At 40.8% G+C, this 23,533-nt stretch overlaps 1 protein-coding gene across 4 annotated transcripts in view; it reads right to left on the bottom strand.

Moving 5' to 3' along the window:
- Positions 1 to 23,533, bottom strand: part of LOC109622444 (F-actin-monooxygenase Mical-like) — a 237,276-nt gene that overhangs the window by 201,242 nt on the left and 12,501 nt on the right. The gene's annotated exons all lie outside the window — the stretch shown is intronic.

Genomic DNA, 23,533 nt, shown 5'->3' with positions numbered 1-23,533 from the left:
ATATGATTGACAGAGGGTTCACACATTGGTGCGTGGATGCTATGTGTAAGGTGATAGAACTGTGTTTTATTATACTGAAGATGTGCGGCACAGTTCGCTTGATTGCATAACTCGTAGGCGTTATCTGACACAGCTGTGAAAGTTTGAAGGAAGGGAAACGGCTTTGTTTAATTCTGGTTTTAGCGATGACTATGAACGAACCTATGAATGCACATGAGTTGTGTGTGTATAGAAAAAGAAGAAAGTACATAGAAAGATACAAAGTAGGATGAACGGGACGGGTCAGCTATTGAACCCAGGACCTTCTGCATGCAAATCAGAAGCGGAAGCACCAGACCACCAAACCCGTAGAAAAGAACGATAGGCATAAATTCTGTAGCGAAAGTAGAGATGGGTTTCCTGCAAACAAGCGTTAGAGTGGAATCCTAGCAAAGGCAGGTCCAGAAGCACACAGCCTCAACAAAAAATGGAAGTCGACATAAATTTGACCTGGCCACATGTCAAATCGATGGCGAGCATTCGCCCAGGATAAAGATCTTTCACTTCCACAATCTGCACCGCCATGGGTGCTCCGTACTGAAAGTAAGAAGTAGTAAATAGTCGCCGGCATTTCAAACTTTCACTTTCTAAGACGAACTTATCCCCGTACCCCCAATCGTATAAGTTTCAAACGGGCTCGTAATCACTCGGATTATATCTCCATTACATGGCGACCGTAAAATTGATTGCCGTATCAAAATAGGAGCTGGCTGTTGTAATGCACTGTCCTCCACATCGGCACAATAACTCCCAATCAAACGCTGCCAAATGGCCGCTATTACACGCTCCAACCCCGGGCTGGGATTTATTGTTTTAAATCTCCACTCAAGTTCAGCAGCTCCAGCATTGTGCCTTACATCATGTGTTCGTCACCATCGGCGCCGTCTCTCGTCATCAGACACAAGAGCATTCGACTACGCACGCACCGCATGGTCTTCGACTTCGGTCGGTTATGTCAAGCAAGTCTCCTGTGAACAACGAACATATTATATTGATACATTTCTCCGGCTGCGGCTTTCGTTTCTCGAAAGATGCTGCGCCTTGCTGTTATCTCATACTTCTCAGTTCGGGCCCATCGATGCGGGGCCACCATCACCACCGCCGCAAGGCAAGTATGCCATACAAACTGCCGTGATGAAAAAGAAGCAGAAGCTTACGATGGACGCCCAGAGAAGTGAGAGGCAAATCGAAGACCAGTCATGCACACACGCGTCGTCGTCATATTTGTTTACTTTTGTGGCGTTCGATGCCCTACTGAATGACGACTGACTGGCGACCGACCGCGTGCATGTGCTGCTATCTGCCGCTTCTTTCGCGAAGTGCGGGACTCCCGAGCCAAACCCTAATGGTCTGCCGCACCGCGGCTACACCCGAACAATAACAAATTCCACGATAATAACATGTGCGCACGCATACGCATCGGTGGTGATAGCCGGTTCTTCTTTTTAATTTGTTTGGAATGCATAATATGGTTCACAAAGGAGTGGAACATCGAAAGCAGTCAGTAGGTCTGCTACGTTGCACGAGTCTTCTACTGGCATTTGGTGATACAATAACAAAGAAACGGTGTTCTTCGAAACGTGTTAAAGCTGAAATTGAACGCCTTTATTCGAAATTCATAACAAAATTCCTCCGTGGACTTGTCCCGAGATTAGATATATTCATGATTCTTACTTGAAGTTCTTCCGGAATTTCCGGATTTCTACAGCAATTCCTTCTTCAAATTCTTACGCAGGTTCTTGATAAATTCTTTCCGCGATTTATACCAGAGTTCTCCCTGAAATTTAACTACGGAAGTTTTCTTGAAGTGTATCGGAGTTTCATTCTGGATTTATCCAGGAGTTTCTCCCAAGATTGCACGCATCAGCTTTCCCGGACTCTGGGAAGAGTTCCTTCCTGGATTTCAAAGTGTTGTTCCTGATTTCTATTTAACTTTCTCCAAAGGTTTCTGATGGAGTATTACTTTTCCGGGATTTGTTTACAGAATTTCACAAGGAATTCCTTCCGGAGATCCTTACAAAATTATGTCAAAATTCCTCAGGGATTTCTTTTAGTGGATTATTCATGATAGCTTTTCAACAGTTTCCTCTGGGATTTTTGCGAGACTTTTGCAGACGAACTTTCAAAGATTTCCCCCACAGAATTTCTCAGGTTTTTTGTTTTGAAGCACTACGCAGGATTTTTCCCGAAATTCATCCGGGAATTTCTCTCAAAGGCCTCCAGATTTCCTCTTGGAATTTCCCAAATGATTCCACCCGAGATTTTTTTCGAGATTTTTTTCCGAAGGTCCTCTCGTTATTTCTTCAATAGTTACTGTCGGAGTTGCTCGCGAGGTTCCACCAAAATTATTTTCGATACTTCTCCGCATATATCTTACAAGGAATTTTGTAGGCCATCAGAAGAGGTATGGGCCGAAGTATAGTCCTGGAAGTCCCTTCGAAGATTCCGGCAGTAGCTATTAGAGAAATTCAAAAAAGAAACCCGAGAAAATTTTAGGAAGGAAAAGCCAAGAACACCTCTAAATAGAAGTGCGAAATAAACTTTGATTGAAGCCCCGGAATAAATTTTGGGAGAAAATCCAGGATAAGTGCTGAAAAACTCAGAGAGACATCCCGGGAGCAACACAGGAAGGTTTCTTCTTAAAGAAGTTCCGGGAGAAACTTCAAGATAAATCTCCTATGAAACATCAAAAGAAATCCTGGAGAACGTTGAAGAAATATCCCGAAAGAAACTACTGTAGCTTTTTTTTGGAGTTTTTCCAGGCAGGATTTTTTTAGTCTCCTAAATGTTTCTTTCGGAATATTTTCAGAAGTTATTTTTTTCTGAAATTTTCAGAAGGAATTTCTGGAAAAAAGAAATTTAGGTAAGAACTATACGAGGAAAACTAGAAATAACACCGAAGGATATCGCTTAGAAAACTGAAGCAGGATTTTTTCCAGAAATTATTGGAATAATGAATCTAGGTGATTTTGTAGGAACTTCATAGGGAATTCCTGGAGTAATTCCATAAGAAATTCCATAAGTACTCTAGAAGGTATTCCCCAAAAAACTGCTGGAGAATTTCCATTAGGAATATCTGGGAAGCCTTCAGAATGAGCTTCCGGATGAATTCCAGAAGTTTCTGCAGGAATTGCAAAAGGAGCTCCTTGAGGAATCAAGAAGAATTTCTAAAGGAATCCTTCAAGAAATCCTGGAAGCATTGTCTGGATGAATCCGGAGAGTTTTCAGAGGAATTCCTGAAGAAATCTGGGAAGAATTTCTGGAGGAATCCCAGAAGAAACTCTTGGACGAATCCCAGAAAGAGTCCCAATGCAACGGAGAAATCTCCCCAAGATTCCCGGAGGAATCTCCCCGAGATTCCCGGAGGAATCTCCCCGAGATTCCCGGAGGAATCTTCCCGAGATTCCCGGAGGAATCTTCCCGAGATTCCCGGAGGAATCTTCCCGAGATTCCCGGAGAAATCTTCCCGAGATTCCCGGAGGAATCTCCCCGAGATTCCCGGAGGAATCTCCCCGAGATTCCCGGAGGAATCTCCCCGAGATTCCCGGAGGAATCTCCCCGAGATTCCCGGAGGAATCTCCCCGAGATTCCCGGAGGAATCTCCCCGAGATTCCCGGAGGAATCTCCCCGAGATTCCCGGAGGAATCTCCCCGAGATTTCCGGAGGAATCTCCCCGAGATTCCCGGAGGAATCTCCCCGAGATTCCCGGAGGAATCTCCCCGAGATTTCCGGAGGAATCTCCCCGAGATTCCCGGAGGAATCTCCCCGAGATTCCCGGAGGAATCTCCCCGAGATTCCCGAAGGAATCTCCCCGAGAATCTCCACGAAGGAATCTCCCCGAGACTTTCCACGGAGGAATCTCCCCGAGATTCCCGGAGAAATCTCTCCGAGATTCCCGGAGGAATCTCCCCGAGAATCCCGGAGGAATCTTCACGAGTTTCCAGGAGGAATCTTCACGAGATTCCCGGAGGAATCTCCCCGAGATTCCTGGAGGAATCTCCACGAGATTCCTGGAGGAATCTCCACGAGATTCCCGGAGGAATCTCCACGAGATTCCCGGAGGAATCTCCACGAGATTCCCGGAGGAATCTCCACGAGATTCCCGGAGGAATCTCCACGAGATTCCCGGAGGAATCTCCACGAGATTCCCGGAGGAATCTCCACGAGATTCCCGGAGGAATCTCCACGAGATTCCCGGAGGAATCTCCACGAGATTCCCGGAGGAATCTCCACGAGATTCCCGGAGGAATCTCCGCGAGATTCCCGGAGGAATCTCCACGAGATTCCCGGAGGAATCTCCACGAGACTCCCGGAGGAATCTCCCCGAGATTCCTGGAGGAATCTCCACGAGATTCCCGGAGGAATCTCCACGAGATTCCCGGAGGAATCTCCACGAGATTCCCGGAGGAATCTCCACGAGATTCCCGGGGGAATCTCCACGAAATTCCCGGAGGAATCTGCACGAGATTCCCGGAGGAATCTCCACGAGATTCCCGAAGGAATCTCCACGAGAATCTCCACCAGTAGAAAAACATTTCGGGAGGAATCCTAGAAGAAATTCCCAGAGGAATCCTCGGAAAAAATTAATGGGCCCGAAAGAATTTCCTAGGGGAATCCCGGAAGAAGTTCCCGGAGAAATCTTGCAAGAAGTTCCCGGAAGAAACCCTGAAGTAGTTCCTCGAGAAATCCAAATAGAGGTTCTTGGAGGAATCTTGGAAGGAGTTCCCGGAGAAATTACCACAGAAATCACGCAAGGCGCTTTTGAAGCAATCCCGAACGTATTGCTGTGTGCGTTTAGGAAGCAAACTTTACGCTGATATATGCTTCATACACGGTGAGACAGTGTAATCAAAGGCCACTAAGAAATCATTGTTAGTATCACCGACAACCTATGATTCCCGCATTTCATACTTGCGGTTTGAATGCACCCAGCAATAGTTCCTGGAAGAATCTCGGAAGAAGTTCATGGATAGATATCGGAAGAGGTTTTCGGAGGATTCCTGGAAGGATTTCTCAAGATGAATCTCAGGAAGAATTCCTGAAGTAATCCCAGAAGGATCTCATGGAGAAAACTCGCATGAAATTCCTGGAGGAATCTCGCCGAGACTCCCGGAGAAATCTCGCCGAGATTCCCGGAGAAATCTCGCCGAGGTTCCCGGAGAAATCTCCCCGAGATTTCCGGAGGAATCTCCCCGAGATTCCCGGTGGAATCTCCACGAGATTCCCGGTGGAATCTCCACGAGATTCCCGGTGGAATCTCTACGAGATTCCCGGTGGAATATCCACGACATTCCCGGTGGAATCTCCACGACATTTCCGGAGGAATCTCCACGAGATTCCCGGTGGAATCTCCACGAGATTCCCGATGGAATCTCCACTAGATTACCGGTGGAATCTTCACGAGATTTCCGGTGGAATCTCCTCGAGATTCCCGGAGGAATCTCCACGAGATTTCCGTTTGAACCTCCACGAGATTCCCGATGAAATCTCCACGAGATACCCGGTGGAATCTCCATGAGAACCTCCACCGGTAGAAAAAAAACATTGGGAGGAATCCTAGGAGAAATTCCCAGAGGAATCCTGGAGAAAGTACCAATGGGATCCTGAAAAAAAGTTCTAGGAGAATCCCAGAAGAAGTTCCCGGAGAAATCTTGCAAGAAGTTCCCGGAAGAAACTCTGAAGTAGTTCCTCGAGAAATCCAAATAGAGGTTCTTGGAGGAATCTTGGAAGGAGTTCCCGGAGAAATTACCTCAGAAATCACGCAAGGCGCTTTTGAAGCAATCCCGAACGTATTGCTGTGTGCGTTTAGGAAGCAAACCCTGCTGAAATATGCTTCATACACGGTGAGACAGTGTAATCAAAGGCCACTAAGAAATCATTGTCAGTATCACCGACAACCTATGATTCCCACATTTCATACTTGCGGTTTGAATGCACCCAGCAATAGTTTCTGGAAGAATCCCAGAAGGAGTTTCAGTATAAATCCTGGAAGTAGTTCATGGAGGAATATCGCAAGAGGTTCTCGGATGATTCCTGGAAGGATTTCCTAGATGAATCTCAGAAAGATTCCTGAAGTAATCCCAGAAGGATCTCATGGAGAAAACTGGCATGAAATTCCTGGAGGAATCTCGAAAGGAATTCCTGAAAGAATTTGGAAAACAGTTCCTGAAAAAATCTCGGAAGGAATTTCCGAAGCAATCTTCGGATAGAAATTCTGGAAAAATCCCGGAAGAAAACCCGGGAGAAATTGCTGACTGGATATCAGAAGGAACTCAAGGTGAAGTCTCAGAAGAAAATCCTTGAGAAATCACAAGAGGAACTATGGAAAGAACCCATAGATGATCAGCTGGAAAGATCCTCGAATGAACTTCTGGAGTAATCTTAGAAGAAATTCCTTGAATAAATCCAAGATGGAACCACTTCAGAAATCTCATAAGAAACACCTGGAAGAATCCCAGATGGAACTTCTTAAGAAATCTTGAATAAACCACCGGCAAAGTCCAGTTATTACGTAACGCAAAAATCGACATTATTCTCCAAATCCTAGATGATATTCACTCTAGGATACGTTTCTTTCGTTAATGTGAAATTCTCATTCTTGATTCATCCATAGCAGTTTTGAATGCATATAGAAGAACACTGAACGATAATAGAATGTCATTTGAAATGGAAATGTTCCATACGCAAATAGATATTTTAAATTTCAAGCGGCACCAACTGCATAAGGATACATCCTGCCCTTCGTGATGAGTAACATTACCGGTTACTCCCCAATCACAATGGCGCCCGCCACCGACCTGAATTCACTTGCGTTCACTAGAAATCTGGAACCGGACGCACTTGATCGCGTCGGTCGTGTCGTCGTACCTCTAATCGATATTCAATTCATTTGACGGCGACATCGACGGACAGGGAGCTAGGTAGCCAACCAATATTGGTCGGAAGCCATTAATATTAATATTAATAATCAACCAAGTGATGATAGTTGTTGGGTGCGTGCCGTCAACTGCGCTGACGTAGATCACGATGCGCGCGGTAAGTACCTACGCCTCTATTCGACGATATGTATGTCAACGCTAAGGGAGGACACGACTTTCTGTATACAGGGGATAGACAAAATGATCGGGACAGGCAAAATTTTCACTTTCCAAAAAATGTTCAACTAGCTGTAACTTTTCGAAAAGTGCATCGAATATTCTCAAATTTTTACTGTGAGTTCTTTAACTAGTTGTGTATCAGTGGATAAAATTTGGAAAATATCGGACAATTCTTCACGAAGTTATAAAGATTTTTGAAAAAGATGAAATTATCCGATAGCCAACTTTGAGCTGTTATACCTCCGGATTCAATGAACCGATTGCAATAAAATTTTGACCATTCATGACTTATATAATGAACTCTGGAAAACTTTTGACTTAACTTGAAATTTTCAACAAGCGAAAAAGTTATAGCAATTTTATTTTTTTCACATTTTTTTAGTAATTTGGTCTATTTTTAATATGCATCCCATTACTTTTTCAATTTATTGGCGGCAATTTATTGGAGGGAAACTAAATGAACTATAATTTGCATCTTGAATTTTGAAACGATGTTGATGTTTTGGATAATTTGGTGTTTTATTAGAAAAATAATCTAATCGTTATAATTTTCTTCTGTGTTAAGAATATTAAGTTAAGTCAATGGTTTTTCATAGCTCATTATATAAGTCATTAATGGTCAAAATTTCATTACATTCGGTTAATTGAATCCGGAGATATAACAGCTCAAAGTTGGCTATCGAATAATTTCATCTTTTTCAAAAATCTTTAAAACTTCGTGAAGAATTGTCCGATCTTTTCCAAATTTTGTCCACTGATACACAACTAGTTGAAGAACTTACAGTAAAAATTTGAGAATATTTGATGTACTTTTCGAAAAGTTACAGCTAATTGAACATTTTTTGAAAAGTGAAAACTTTGCTTGTCCCGATCATTTTGTCTATCCCCTGTAGGTATCTACTACATGTTTCAATGGATAATCAGGCGAGGTAATCGATTGTGTTGTAGCTGAGTGGCGGTCAATTATGCAAAATTATGCACGATTAACGAAGGACAGCACCTCTTGACCATAACTTGTAATGGAAGATTTCGCTTGTTAAATGAGACATTGTATGACAAATTTAAATTAGAAAAAGTTGTACGATAATTGACAATTAATAACTTCTGATGTATATAGATATAAAATGTTGACACAAAAAATCAAAATAATTTTACTGCAGCATGGAACATGCATCATTCACCAATAAGTACTTCTCTTAAATCTTGAAAAGAACTACAAATCATTTCAGTATTATCATTCTTGGTCATTCACTCAACTAGCGTAGAAAAAAAAACCGTTATGATCGTCTTGTTAACCCCCAATTTGATGGCTATCACCTCGAAAGATAACAGCCAATCGTAAACTTGTCCTTGTCATGTTCGCCTCATATTGGGAAAAGACACCGCCATCGTCGCCAAATTAACTCGTCACATACAAGGGTTACTCCTTCTCAGTCGATTGATTGATTGCGCGTTCTGATGTTGTTCCGCTGGTGGTACGCGCACTAACCTTATTGGACCACCATTACTAGTTCTCCTAGAGAGCTTAACAAGAGTTCGTCGGGTGGGTTGGCACAAGTCGCAAGTCGCCTCATGATGCAATTAATTACATTTACCCCTTTGGCAAGTGTTCAATTTGTTGGCGTACAGTACGACGGCAACAACGACGTCGAACATCGAAATCAGGTTGCGCAGCAAAAGCGAAAAAATGTCAACCCACCAGGGAGGCAAATTACCCGCCTATTTCAACGCACTGATAGTCAACAAGACTACGATACGACTACGATATGGGGACCAAGATGGGGAACATCTCGCGGTTGACCAGTTTTGCGTCAAGTTAGGAGGGAAATTGAAAATTGACTGTCGCTTTCCTTTCCTCTAGAGGTGGTCACCTAGTTGCTGGTTGGTCCGTTCCGTAGACCACCACCGGTTCGGTCACATCCTATTAACTCCGGTGCCTGGGTGTGTGTTGGTTGATCGGGTAGACGGATAGACGTATCGATTTTCGCAAGTTTTGCATTTGTCTTTTATTTTTACCCATCAATCAGTGACGTCAAACAAAAGTGAGTCTGATGCCAAGTTAAGATTTTGGCTTAGAGCTTCGGTAACCAACAACTGGTAGACTGTTGGACACAAACTTCATAAGTAAGTATTGTATACCTTAGAAATTCTGACACCAGCTCATGAGGTAATTTCTCACCACTAGAAAAATCTCCAGGGAATTATTTCTTCACGGAACAAATTCCTGGTGGTATGGCAGGAGTAAATAGAAATTATCATGATTGATGTCTCCAAAGAAATTGCTTAATCTCTAGAGAAATTTTTATTGGAATGCGGTTGGAATTTTTAAGTAATTTCTTGAAGGAATCTCTGGAAGAACTATTCGAAAAATCTCCTAGCAATCCCTTGAATAATTTTCAATAGAATTCCTGTAGAAATTTTCAACGATTTTTAAGGGATTCCTGACAGAATGCCTGAATGAGTTCCTCAAAAAATCCCTGGAGAAATTTTTCTAAGAATCCCTGAAGAAATCTTTAGAAAATTTCTGCTCTGGACGAATTTTTCTAGGATACCTCCCGAAATTCCTCAAGAGCTTCTGAAACAAATCCTCGATTCAATCCCTGAGGAAATTTCCAATTGAATTGCTGGAGAGTCCCCAACAAATCTCTAGAAAATTCTTCAGCAAATCGCTTGATAAACTGTTCATGTCATCCCTGAAGAAATCTCCAAAGAAATCCCTAGATTAATTTCAAACAGTAATCCCTAACGAAATTCCTTAATGAATCTCTGGAGAAATTTCCAATGGAATCCCTGAACGAATTTCTGAGGGAATCTCTGGAAAAAATATTCAGCGAATCCCTTTATAAATTCTTTTACGATTTCATGAAGAAATTTCTTAAAAACCGATATAACTTGCGGGTGACTTCTCTTTTTAAGTATTTGTGGTTCAACCTTCCCACTGGAACTTGGCCCTATCTTCAACAATGTTGTAATGTTGTATATTGTATATTGCGAGGCAAGGACAATGATACGCTATGCTCAACGAAGTCGATAAAAGTTCCCAACCAGAACGAGAATCGAACGCACCACCTCCAGATCGACGATTCAAAGTCTTATCCGCGAAGCTAACTGGAGACCCCGATTTCCGGATGACTCCCTAAATGAAATCGCATTAGAACTTTTGTAGGCATTTCGATTGGGAATTATGTGGATTAATTCCACGAAGAATCCGTGAAAAAATTATAAGTGACTTTTTGAAAGGATTTCTAAAGCCATGCCCGAAATAATTCCCAAAATAACCTCTGGAGATATTCCACGAATCCCTGAAAAAGTCACCAAAGGATCGCTGTTAAATATATGTAGTTAAATATCTAGAGAAATTTCAGATGGAGCTTCTGAAATTTCTGAAGAAATCTCTAGAAGAATTCTTCTTTCGATTAAATTCTGCAAAAAACACTTGAAGAAATTTCTGGAAGAGTTTCTCAAGTAATGCTGGTGGTATTTTTCAATGAATCCCTGGAGGAATCGCCGAATGTGACATTGGAGGATTTCTCAAAAAAAAAACTCTGAAATAAAAATTCCCAGAAACAATCAGCTTCAACGTGACTTTGCTTTGTAACGGCGCAAGTTCGTAAAAAAAACAAAGAAAGAGAAACATCGATTCTGTTACAGGGTGTCCACTCATAACCCCAAATAAAATTCCCTGAGTTTTCCAGAGGGAAAAACCTGAAAGTTTATTATTCCAAATTTGCCCAAATTTTCTAAAATGTGCATACTCTGCAAGAACTATACAAAAGCATCCCCAAAAATAGAGCGACCATCTTTCAAAATTCCTGAGAGTTGTTCCTGAAGTTCCAACTACAGTTCCTTCTGGATTACCGCCGAATTTCTTCACGAGGTATGTGTTGGAGTACTTTCCGATATTTCAAACAGAGGTTTCCTGACATGCTTCAAGAGTTTCTCGCTAGATTCATCCTGAAGATCCGTCCAGAGTTCCTCATTAGATATTCTTAATATTTCCTATCGGGATAACTCTTAGATTTTTTTCGGCATCTCTCTTTTTTTCAGGTTTTTTAAGTTCTTGTCGCGATTTCTACAATACAACATTGCGTTTAAAATTGTACGGATATTTCTGTGGGCTTACAGGGAATTTCGTAAATTATACCAGCAGATATTCTGAAGAAAACTTGTGGAAAATCCATGTCAGAACTCTGCGAGTACCTATAAAAAAACCCCTAAAAGGTGTATCCATAATCTCGGGACAATTTTCGGTATAGTTCTGGGAATAATCCTGAGAAAATCTCAAGGGCAATGACATCCTTTTCTAACCGTAATATCCGCATTTATCCGTAGCTAACCGCTGCTAACTGAGCAGCACTTAGACGCGGTTAACGACGATTAGCAACGGATAAATGCGGATTTTTCCGCTTAGCAAAGGATATGTCATTACCCATGGGAAATCTGCAAAAAAAAACTCTGGAGGCTACACTGCAAGAAATCCGGTACAACTGACTCTAAAAGAAACCACGAGAAAAATCCAATGAGATATATCATCAATAACTTTCAGAAGGCACTCCGGAAAAAAATCTTAGCAGAAAGTATAGGGTAAATTCAGAAAAACTCTGAGAGACATCCCAGAACCAAAACCGGAAAAAATCTTCTAGAGAAGTTCCAGGAGAAACTCCGAGAGAAATCTCAGGTGAAACTTCAAAATAAATCCCACGAGAACCTTTAGCTTAAAATATATCCCAGCTGAAACTCCAGAAGAAAATCAGAAAGGAACTCTAGAAGAAAGCTCATAGAAACATCTTGAAGAAATTACAGAGGAAACTGCAGCAAAAAATTCGGAAGGAACTCCTACTGAATGTTTGTGAATTAAGAAATCCCTGCAGGAGCTTTATTAGGAAATCTCAGTAATAATTCCTGTAACAACTCGACTCAACTTCTATCCTGAACAACTCGACTTCTTGTTCCAACTTCTATGAGTAATGCACAATTCTTATTGAGAACTAGCTGTCCCGGCAAACGTCGTACTGCCTGCCCAATGTAGAAAAATGCCCCGCAAAATGGAATTTCGAACTTTCTCGTTTTCGGTGCTTTCCCGGCCGATTTTCCCAATTATTTTTTCGTATGAACACGTCGGAGCCCTGCACAAATAAAACACTGAAAGAATGGTGTAGATCCGTTGGCCCGTTCCCGAGCCTATTCGTGATATACAAACACCATTCCATTTTTATTTATATAGATTCGAGATAAATTTTGGTAGAAATCCTACGAGGGACTCTGGGAGCAATATCGGGAAGAAATTCTGTAGCATCCCCGTAAAAAACTCCAGGAGGAATCGGTCGGAATTCAGGAATCCGGGAAAAGATAGGTTGGAAGGAATTTGGAAGTATCTCCGGGAAAAATTCAAAAAGGAATACCAAGAGAAATACGTAAAAAATACGGATAGAATCTTTTGAGAAATCCTGGGTGGCATTCCAAGAGATATTTCCAAAGAAGTTTCAGAAAGAAACCCTAACAGAATTTCTGGAATAATTCCTGTAGCAGAATTTTTAGATGGATTTTGACTTCCAGGTTCATCTACGTCCACATGGAATTAGCAGCATCTTATTGGGATTGGCTTGTCGGATATATCTGGGTCTGAGAGCCCTTCTTGTGTTCCTATAGCATGGTTATCCAGATTCCTGCTTGATTTAATTTGTTTTGCGAATAATCATATTACCATAATTATATCTAGCTATCAGTAAGAACCTGCAGCATTACCAGAAAAATCTGCAAACATGTAGTATAAGTACGTGTTTGAAAGAAGAAAACAGTATATACTCGAAAACTTGTTTTATTCATATCAACAATTCAGTAATTTCTCTTCTTTTGAGTAGATATACAAGTAGTAAAATTGGCTGTTTTTCATTCATATGACCCAATGTATTATTTTTCATCCATGTATTCAAATTCCCTGAGTATTCCAGGTTTTTCCCTGTTAAATGAAAATCCCTGGGGATTCCCGGTTTTCCAGGTTTTTCCAGGTAGTAGATACTTTGTGTTAACCAAGGAGATTAAAAAAACGAATATTTCAAGATTTTCTCCACGTAAGCAGCTAAAATAAACACTTACATTGTCTCCATGAGTATTTACTTGAATATTCCCCACAATATGTGTCAGTCTTCTAGGAATTTATCCTGAAAACATTTCAAAGAAATTGTCTGATGTTTTATTTTATTATCCATTAGATATGCTACAAGAAGTTCCACTAGAAACAGTGTACAAAATTAGATAAAATCATTTTCGAAGAGTTAAACTACATTTTATAAGTCCTGATCCTGAACTCCTGATCGGCTCCAGAGGCAAATCAACGAAGATCAAGCAAATAGTACACTATTTTTTCAGACAAGTTTGTATAACTAATGAAAGGAAATGAGTATTTTCATATTCACAATTATATGCAACTAGCTGGCCCGGCAAACTTTGTCTTGCCAAGCTGCGGTGGTTTGACAACTGTCAAGGTCATTGCAGCACCACACTCTAGATTGGTTATGTTTCAATCGTGTTGATTTTCTTCCCAATTCATTAAAATTCGTTATTTCACCATTTTCATACTTTTCTAGATGATTTTCATAACTTTTTTGCATATAAACACAGCCACCATGCACACGAATCGAACCGTACAAGACTCATGCTGATCGGTTCATCCGTTCGTGAGTTTTGTTGCCTCAAAGGGTCTTCAAACTCATTTTTATATATATAGATAGATACACATTGATTTGACTTTTCTCAAACTAACTTAAGAGTTACAAGGCCTGGATAAGATAGACTACTACAATAAGTGTACAAGCATACACATTACAGCATTACAGCGTAGCCCAAAAGTGATATTATGAATTATTAAATGACTCACTAAGAAGGGATTCATAGTCCTAGCGTGACACAATACTTTAGACTGAAAATGAAGTCTACATGAATCTTCCTTTGGGTTTAACACTAGTTGGTAGTCACCCTAGATGTGATTTTTTTTCTCTGTTCGGGACATAGCCACTGCGACCTATATTTGATCTATTGTAGTATACCCCGTGTCCTTTATATAGTGCATGACGTATTACTTTATCACCATTGAGATGTTATAAACATAAAGTATTCGGTTTTGTTACAGTAGTCATTTTCAACTTAATCGCAAGGAAGGATTCTAATTGATAGGTTCCGCTTTTAAGCAAAATCGGATCCCTTAACGATAAAGTCAAGAAATGATACCGATATTGACCATGCATCGGAACCCTAGTCCTTTCTGTGTCAACCCAGTGAACACCGAATATAAGGTTAGGAATACTAACCCATTTTTCCTTGTTTCAAGATCCATTTCAGCCACACCTAAAACCGAGACCTAACACTTTCAACAAGGTGTGAAATGTAATAAGGACCAATGTGTTTTCCTTTGATTACTAAAATATGCTGTTCCATTAGTTAGAAGCAGTTAGGATTAGGGTTCGATTTGGTAGATCTTTCACCGCAACGCAACCCAAAAAGGTGATCTACCTACGCTACGGGCTCCGTTAAAGATCAAGCATATTTTAAACCTCTTCAACCATTCATCCATCAACAACGGTCGCCTGACATCTTGGATTGGGGTTACCTGTTTGGTGGACTTTTACCCCCGGAACAGGTGGTCCGTAGTGCTATTCTAAACCGGCAACTACACGGACACTTGATGTGCTTTATGGTAGGTCATTGCCTAGTTTAGTCTAGTTTAAGCCATTCATTGAAAGAATTCTGGGGTAAATGATAGAATCGATCACTGTATAATTTTTCTTGTCATTATTAATGTTTGCAGTACATTTGAAATACATTGCAATCATTAAACCGCCCAGTGATGTGGAAATCGTTGGGAGTGACACAGCTAAGAAGGTTAATGTCACTCCTTGGTCCTTTGTTTCCCGGAAAGGAACACAGGTATTTAGTCTGCGTCATGGCCCTTGTGCTCAGGCCTAAGCGCCTTTGCTCGCTCTATGCTTTAGGCCCGCGCTTCCCAAACTCGGTTTTCGCGGCACACCAGCCTGTCGCACCGTTAGCTGATTGGCAACAAACCCCACCATACCACGATGATAGAGCAACCATAACAAAATCACTTTCTTCTTCAAACCATAACCAAATCGCGTTTTGTCTATTTGTGTACCTCCTCGAATCATCAAAAAAAAAATCATTAAATTATTTCACAGAAAAGTCTCGACACTGAAACACTTGCCAGTCTGTCCCTAATGAATCCTCCTTCGAAGCACAGACAGGCGGGGATGTCTGTCATTGGTCGCTCGAGCTCGAAAGTCATTATTCATTTGTTCGAAACATATTTTTGTGTAACAACCAGGGTCATTACCTAAACTTTCTTGGACGTGTAGGTCAGGAAGCGAACATTTCCGAGACACAGTAGGCCATTCCAAGATACATTAGGCGGATATCAGCAAAACTGCATTGTCAATCAAAAAATCAGTTCTATACTTGTGAGTTTAGCATTTTCCGCAGCAATGAGGCGTAACGAATCAACTGACGATACTGCACACTCAATCCTGAATTGCCTGTTCAGCACTTTTTTGACGAAAATAGAACAGCAGAACTATTTCGGTAGCTTCGGTAATCAATTTTACTGAGGCTCGGTACATCAACTGTCAAAATCGGGTGCAAAAGGTAAACAATGCAGTATAGCTGTATTCAGCTGTTCTATTTTCGTCAAAAATTTACCGAATACGGTATTCCAAATTAAGTGTGTGGAGTAGAAACTGCGGGTATTCAATCAAGATGAAGCTCAAGTCCATTTGGATCTACATTTTTTTGAATCCCAATGCTATGGTGAGCTTTTTCTAAAGATCGGCTTAATTTTAGCCATTCGCAAATTCCGAAAGCCGTCGATTGTTCAATTTGGGGCCATTTGTCGCCACTTATTGCAACAATGTCTCGCCAGCATTCTTCACTTTTTCGGTCGCCGACGACGCCTCTGTTGGTGTCGCATCATCTCGGAAATTGTTGTCGTTTGTCAGCGACGGCGGCACAAATTAATCAAGTCGCATTTCGATTGAGAAAAAAATCACAAAGTTTTCAACAGTCCAAAAGCTGTCGCGTCGCCGCCGAAATGCCATTCGATTCGTTAGGTTTTCCCCGTCGTTGCATCTCTCGCCAGTTGGTCGGCGGGCGACACGACGACGACGGTGCTTTTGTTGCCAAAAGAAATGGGAACACTGATTTTTCTTTTCAATTATCTGCAGTGGGTCAGTGGTGTGAAGACGGACTCTTGGAGGGTGGGTGAGGAAGATGTTTTAGAGATGACAAGGAAACACTGGAATGGTTCCTGATGGGCAAACATTTGATGATTGAAAGGTGGAACCTGCACTAAGACAAACAGCCCTCAGCCCTCGTAGTTTTGTTCATACAAAATATTGTAAGTTTGCAGTGTAGACTTTCAACAGATCTCTCTTCTCTCCAAAACAGTCTACGTTGTTTATGAACAGCTCCTGATCATAATGACAATGTCCTGGGAAGTCGCCGTTTCAAACATAGCTATCCCAAGCCTTATCCACTAGGCTTACTGGAAACCCTCGATTACAATAATACATTTTTCGTGAAATATGACTAATTTGTTTGAATCACGAATGGCTTAAACTTTGTCTATTTTGAATAAAGTGATAGCGGTTGAAGTAGTCTAGCAAAACATCGTTTTCACAAACAAACTTTGAGTAGCTTGAGCTGCCTCTTGGCTTTCAACAATTTTTGAAACACCCTAACGCCTTCAGATACATTTTGTAACTCCCATATCGATCTGGAAATGCCCTTTTCGATGTAATAGAGCTCCCATTCAGGAAAATGTTCACACCTGGTTGTGATTCACGTGTGCATCCACCTGATTGTTCATTAAGGTGAATATATAACGAAGCCACACCTCAAATTTTCAAGAGCACAAATCTGAGGATCCAAAAGACGGATTGCGCTGAAAAGTTGATCGATTGGTGACTCGCTGGTGGTGACCAATCGATCAACTTTTCAGCGTAATCCGTCTTTTGGATCCTCAGATTTGTGCTTTTGTAAATTCGAAGTGTGGCTTCGTTATATATTCACCTTAAGGCTCAATCGAACATGCAACCTTACGGAGCCATGTGAGCGTTGCCGCATAATCGTTCGACTGAATGCTTTTACATTATCTTTTAAAAGTTCAATTAGCCTCTGCCTGCGCGGCGGTTTCTTGCTTGGGATTCAAATCTCCGCACCGACACAGACTGAACACCAACCAACAACCGCAACGTCAAGTGCTTTTCATCCACGGTTTCTATTTTGAAATCGATAATGACGCCGCCGCGCCTCTGCTGAACGAGACGAGTGGGACGAGCTTCAATTTTCCTTTATCTCAACCGCGCGGCTAGCTGGTCAGTGCTAGCCAGTAGTGTTTATTGGACTTGGACCAACGACAATTTTCCGTTGGCTTTCTTTCGGTACGCATCGACCGACCGACCGACCGAGCAATCGAGCAATCGAGAGGGAGTGTTGTTGGTGGTTTGGATTTGTAGCAAATCAATCGATCGATCGATTGACCCAGTCAATGCTTTCCATCTCACCACAACAAGGGGGTAACATTTTTGGCTGGCTTCTCGGTGCAAGCAAGTGATCCATCACATCGTTCGTTGCTGTTAGGAAGGAGAAAGCTTTTCTAATTTTATTTAGACCGATATTGGCTGATTGCTGGTGGTTTTGTGGTCCAGTGGACCCTTTATATACGGGCATTGTGAAAACTCATGCCCAAAATATTTAAAATTGAAAAACCAAAAAAAAATGTAGATTTCCAGCCAAAAAAAAAAAACAACGAAAAAAATGCCATTTTTGATTCGATCTTTTTAAATTGGAATGAAGTTTTGTTCATACGCTGGATTTAATGAACTTTTGTTTCAACATATAACCGTTTTTCTCACCTATCTTTTAAAAAGGTGATTTTTTCATCAAAAATATATAACTCGAAAAGGGTTTGCAGGATTGAAAGGATGTCTTCGAAGATGTTCCTGAAGGACTTTTAGACAAAAAGTACACTGAGGGCAATATTCATCGTGGATCTATGATAGATGTCATATAATTTTAGTTTGCAAAAAACCATGCCCTATTATTCCTTCTAGTTTAATTTTTCGTTTTTTTAGCAATTGGCCTAGGATGGTTTTTCTCGATTTTTTTCATCGATTTCCAAATAATTTAAATTTAAGAAAAAAAAAATAGAAGCATCCTAGGCTACTTAGCAAATTTTGAGGCAGGAAGTCTGCATTCTACAGAAAAAAATGAAAAATCGAAGGGTAGGATTTTTGGATAATTAAAATTATATGACATCTAACGTAGATCCGTAGAACTGTTGGTGTATTTTTTTTTTCTCCAAAAAGTCCTTCAAACACCTTGAAACATCTTCGAAGACATCATTTCAATTCAACAAGCCGTTTTCCGAGTAACATTTTTTTGAAGAAGCATCTCTACAGGATATTTCTTAGATGTAGTGGCGGAATTTCTCTTAGAATTTCCTGGGATGTCTACTAGAGTTCCACCAGTTTCTTCAGGAGTTTCTCCCATTATTTGCTCCAGAGGTTTTACTGTATAGCTCTCAGAGCTTCTCACGGGATTTCTACCAAAGAACCTCCAGTATTTTTTCATAAAATTTCCTTGAATTTTCTTTTATACTCTTCCGGGATTTCTACAGGAGTTTCTCACGAGGTATTTCTGAAATTTTTTTGCAGGATTTCTTTTGAAGTTTAATCCATGACTTTTTTTCGGAGTTTCTTTCAGAACTTCTCTTAGAATATTTCTTCCTGAGTTGCTCCTGGAATGTCTCTCAGATTTTTTCAGGCGCTTGTTTTTGGAAGTCCTGTAGCACTTCCTGCTGTTTTATCTCATGTAGTTCTTCCCACGCTTGAGTACGAAGAAGAGACTCGGGCAGGAGATATTTGTTATTAAGATAATAAGAGTAATAGAAGCCACTTTTGTCCACGTCGGTTAGGAGCACATGTGACATAATCCTGGATACAGAGATGGATGTTTACCTGTGAGTTCGTTCCATATTAAAAATAAAGACATTGATCGAGACAAGTACATATCAGATGATGCAATAGAGAATTCAAGAAAGGATAATGCGGAAGTGTTTAAATGCTACTACTCGAAAGGGCAATCGGTAGATGTGAATGTATCTATTGCGGGCCACAATGTTACATACGTGCGGGTTTTTGATCTCCTACCGGAGATATCCGATGATGATCTGTCGAGTGTTCTCGGAAACTATGGAAAAGTTGGTCGCGTGATCCGGGAGAAATTCCCAGCGGGACTTGGTCTCGTCCATCTGTTTAACGGTGTGAGAGGTGTGTATGTTGATGTGGGAGATGACATCCCAGCGCCTTTGGAGATCGGAAAATGGAAAGTGCGAGCATTCCACCAATACCTCAAACATTGGTGCTTTTCGTGTAACAAGGAGGGGCACCCAGAAGACTCCAAAAAGAACTTACAAAAAAAAATCCTGTTTCGCATGCCGCGATAACATTGATGAAGGAAACCGATTTAGTAGAGGACGGAGGATAGATCATCGAAGTGATTGAGGATGAAGATTTGGAAACGAAAAACGTGGATCATTGCGATGCAAGACAGGATTTGGCAAAAAAAGTCAAAGGAACAAGACGTTAGTGGGCAATAAAGGTAATCACGCTCAAATATATGTGTGTCTCATTTGTAGATCTAGTTGTGAAACTTAGAGGGAAATATAAGCACTCTAACTCCGGACGTTAGTTGTATCATGATGTATTTTTTACACTATTGAAATGGAGCACTGGCGTAGCCACGGGGAGGGTTTTATGGTTAAACCCCCCCCCCCCCCCCCCCCCCCCACCCACCAGAGCCAAAATTTGTGGAACAAATTTTCAGTATAAAGCGCTTTGCGACGAAAAAATTTTTTCGGCTGCGCCGCTTTTTTCAGACTACGAATGCAATTGCTCATTACATTGTACGAAATGCAAGTGTCAAATCAAAAAAGGTACCATTGACCGTTGAAAACCCCTCCCAGAGACAATTTCTGGCTACGCCACTGAAATGGAGTGTGTTCACTTGTCTCTATAGCGGAGTTGACTAAGTACACCAGCAGATTCCAGGAGGCAGTAATAAGCAACAAGTTTGCAGCTTCGGGTTCAACAGAGATGCTGCGTTCGAAGAAAACAGCCAGAAATGGCTCGAAATGATATTTTACAGTTGAACAGAACAATAAAATTGTAATTCAGCAGTTCAGCTCCGTAAAGTACAGCGCACGCATGAGCATATTAAACGATTATGAAAAAGCATTGAAATTGATTGAAAACGATGATTAAATTTTCATCCAACGTTTCGCTTCGTGTGGAAGCTTCTTCAGGGACTCTAAAAGTATAGTTTACTAGCTGACCCCGGCAAACTTTGCCTTGCCTACTGCGGTTTTTGACGTTTCAAGACCAAGTCCCCGTACACAAATTGCATGAAAAATCAACTTTCAAAAACTCTAAATTTCTTTATGTTTTTTGCCTCATAAACCTTCCTTGGGTGAAAACTAACAGAACAAAACCAAGATGACCCAAATCCGTGGCCCCGTTCGCGAGTTATGCGCGGTCCCACGTATGCCACTGCATTTATATATATATATATAGATATAGATATAGATTTACTGTTTGTTTGTCATTAGTGCTCAATTTCTTACCAATTTGTATCGTTTTTTTGTCTAGTCGGATTTGTTAAACGTTGAAATGTCAATATTGGTAGAGTCTGTTGTGGATATTTTACAAAGATTATGGTGTGATTTGTGTGAAATATTTTTAAAGTGTACTCACAATTTGTTTTGGGGGTGATAGCATTTGTTTAAAAATTTGTTTTGGTTCTATTTTTAGCATTTTTAAATGTGTGTAGTATTCCTGCATAGGTTGCGTGTAGATTTTCTGTGTCCGATCGCTTGTTTACTGTTTTCTCAGTATTGTATATATGACAACTCTCTAGGAATTGGAGGTTGGTTGATTTGTGTGTCTTGTCTACTATTACTACTTCATCTAACTTAAACGAATGTTCCATTGCTGCTGCGTTGTTAACTAATGCTGTCTTCTCTCTGATTTCTGCTATTGCTCCGTCTCTGTTTGTGTGTCCCTCCTCTCTTAGCTTTTGCAGCTTCCTCACGTTTGATCGATGGCCAGAGAGCCTGCTCTTCAATTTTGTTGTTGTCATCCCAATATAACATGCATCACAGTCTGCGCAGTCTATCCTGTACACTACATTGTTCTTTTCCCCTTGGCTGATTCTGTCTTTCACCATGGGTAGAATCGAGCCAACTGTTTTTGCCTGCTTGTGTGCTATGTGTATATTGGGATATTCTTTTCGTATGGTTTTAGTTTTTTGCTCTGTTACACCGTCGATATTGGAGAGTGAGCGGAAACATTTTTCTCCAGTGTCCTCTACGCTCACTTCCATAGCTGTATTTGGTGTTACTCTTCTGTTTATTCGGGTTATGATTCGACTGGTTATTTGTTTTGAATAGTCGTTCTGCTTCAAACGGTCGTGTATGATGCTGTTAATTGCTGATGACTCCTAGTTTGTCGAAAGTTGGAAGACTCTCTTAGCAAAATTCAACACAACATTCATCTTTGTGTGCATCGGATGACATGAATAATAATTAAATATTCTTCCGGAAGCCACGGGTTTTGCGTACCATTCGGTGACGACAGTGTGATCCTCTTTCCTAATTAGCATCATGTCTAGAAAGGGTAACCGTCCATCTGTTTCTGTTTCGACAGTGAATTTTATATTGGTGTGTTGTTGATTGAATATCTCTCTCACTTCGTCTATCTTGCTCGGTGGTAGTACCAAGAACAAATCATCAACGTATTTTTTAGAGTCCCTGAAGAAGCTTCCATACGAAGCGAAACGTTGGATGAAAATTTAATCATCGTTTTCAATCAATTTGATGACTGAATCGCCAACTAAACATAACCTGAAAGTACGCCTACAGTCGTTCAGAACCAGAGTACATTGGATAATCTTAAAAAGTTTGATTTGACATCACCTAAACAAGTTGTCTATGGAACAAAAACTTCTTAAACTTGATTGATCGCTTACACTCACACAAGGAACCAATGAGATGACTGCTATGTGTATGAGTGTTGGTGATCTTCTCTTTTTGGGCAATAATGGTGCCTTCAACGTCAGATTACAGGCCAATATGGGGAAGAGGGAGGAATGATGATTGAAATTGTTTGCCCATGGCATATCGTTGAGTCCTTTGCGTCGGCAAAAGTTCATGCTGAGATATCAGTGTATTTGGGGAGGCTGTTTGGCAAAGGGTTGATTTTGGTGCGTGGATTCCAAGTAACAATGGTAGCAGAACAGTGAGAGTCATAGTTGAACAATTGTTGGATAATGGTGACAATAGCTGAATAAGACGGAAACTGAATATCAAGTTGGAAAGTAGCTTGTTGAGTTTACAACATAGCTTTTGTTCAGCCCTTATCATCGTATGCTGAATATGATACTCAATAGAAGATTATCCAACTTCTCTCGATCACTTTATTCAGCTTATCTACAATATTGAAAATTAAGCACTAGGACTCTTTTATTCAGCCTTTAATGGTTATAACAAACCACCAGTGAGAAAGTCGTGGATGAGATTCCCGTTGATAAGAGTTCAGAGCACAAGTTTTGACCAATTCTTTGCAACGTGTACGATATGACACTAATAAATCCAATAGTTGTCGGGATTTTGCATGGCCACTGGATGTCAACTCATACTTATCACCTTTCATTGACGAACTTCTTCCGTTCATAAATAAAGGTTTGATAATAAACGGCTGCAAACTATGTTTGAAAATCAGGTGTTTAAAATTCTCCAGCGCAAGGGTTCAGATTAAAAAAATGTTTGTAAATGTGGAATTTCTGCGTTCTACCGGTTTTTTCGCGTTCTACCGTTTCGGCGACGGCGAAAATACCAGCGTTCTCTAGAAATAGATAAAAATTACTTCTTGTACCGACTTTTCGAACTCTCTAAGCAGAATAACCTCTTTGAATGAGTGTAATCAGTTTCGTACATTTTAATTCCGCCCTACATAGGGCGGAATTAAAAGGTACGAAACTGATTACACTCAACTAAAAAAAAAGTTACTTGTTATCTACGACCTAGAATCTGAATTTTGAGAAATTACCTTATTTCGTTCATTTTCCCTAACTTCACCGCAAATATCAAAACGGGACACGCCACAAAAGTTCAGCCTATTGGACGCAGTGGCTTAGTTTCCCCAACAGGGGAGGAAAAAAAAACTTCACCGGTGATTTTCGATTACCAAGCCGAGGAGCACTGAACTGTAAACCGACCTGTAAACAAAACAAAGATATTTGACAGCTAATCCACGCATTTGTAACAAGCACTTAAT

The sequence above is a fragment of the Aedes albopictus genome, chromosome 1, assembly GCF_035046485.1.
Source record: "Aedes albopictus strain Foshan chromosome 1, AalbF5, whole genome shotgun sequence".
NCBI classification, from domain to species: domain Eukaryota; kingdom Metazoa; phylum Arthropoda; class Insecta; order Diptera; family Culicidae; genus Aedes; species Aedes albopictus.
This window is presented reverse-complemented; position numbering and strand designations above follow the sequence as displayed.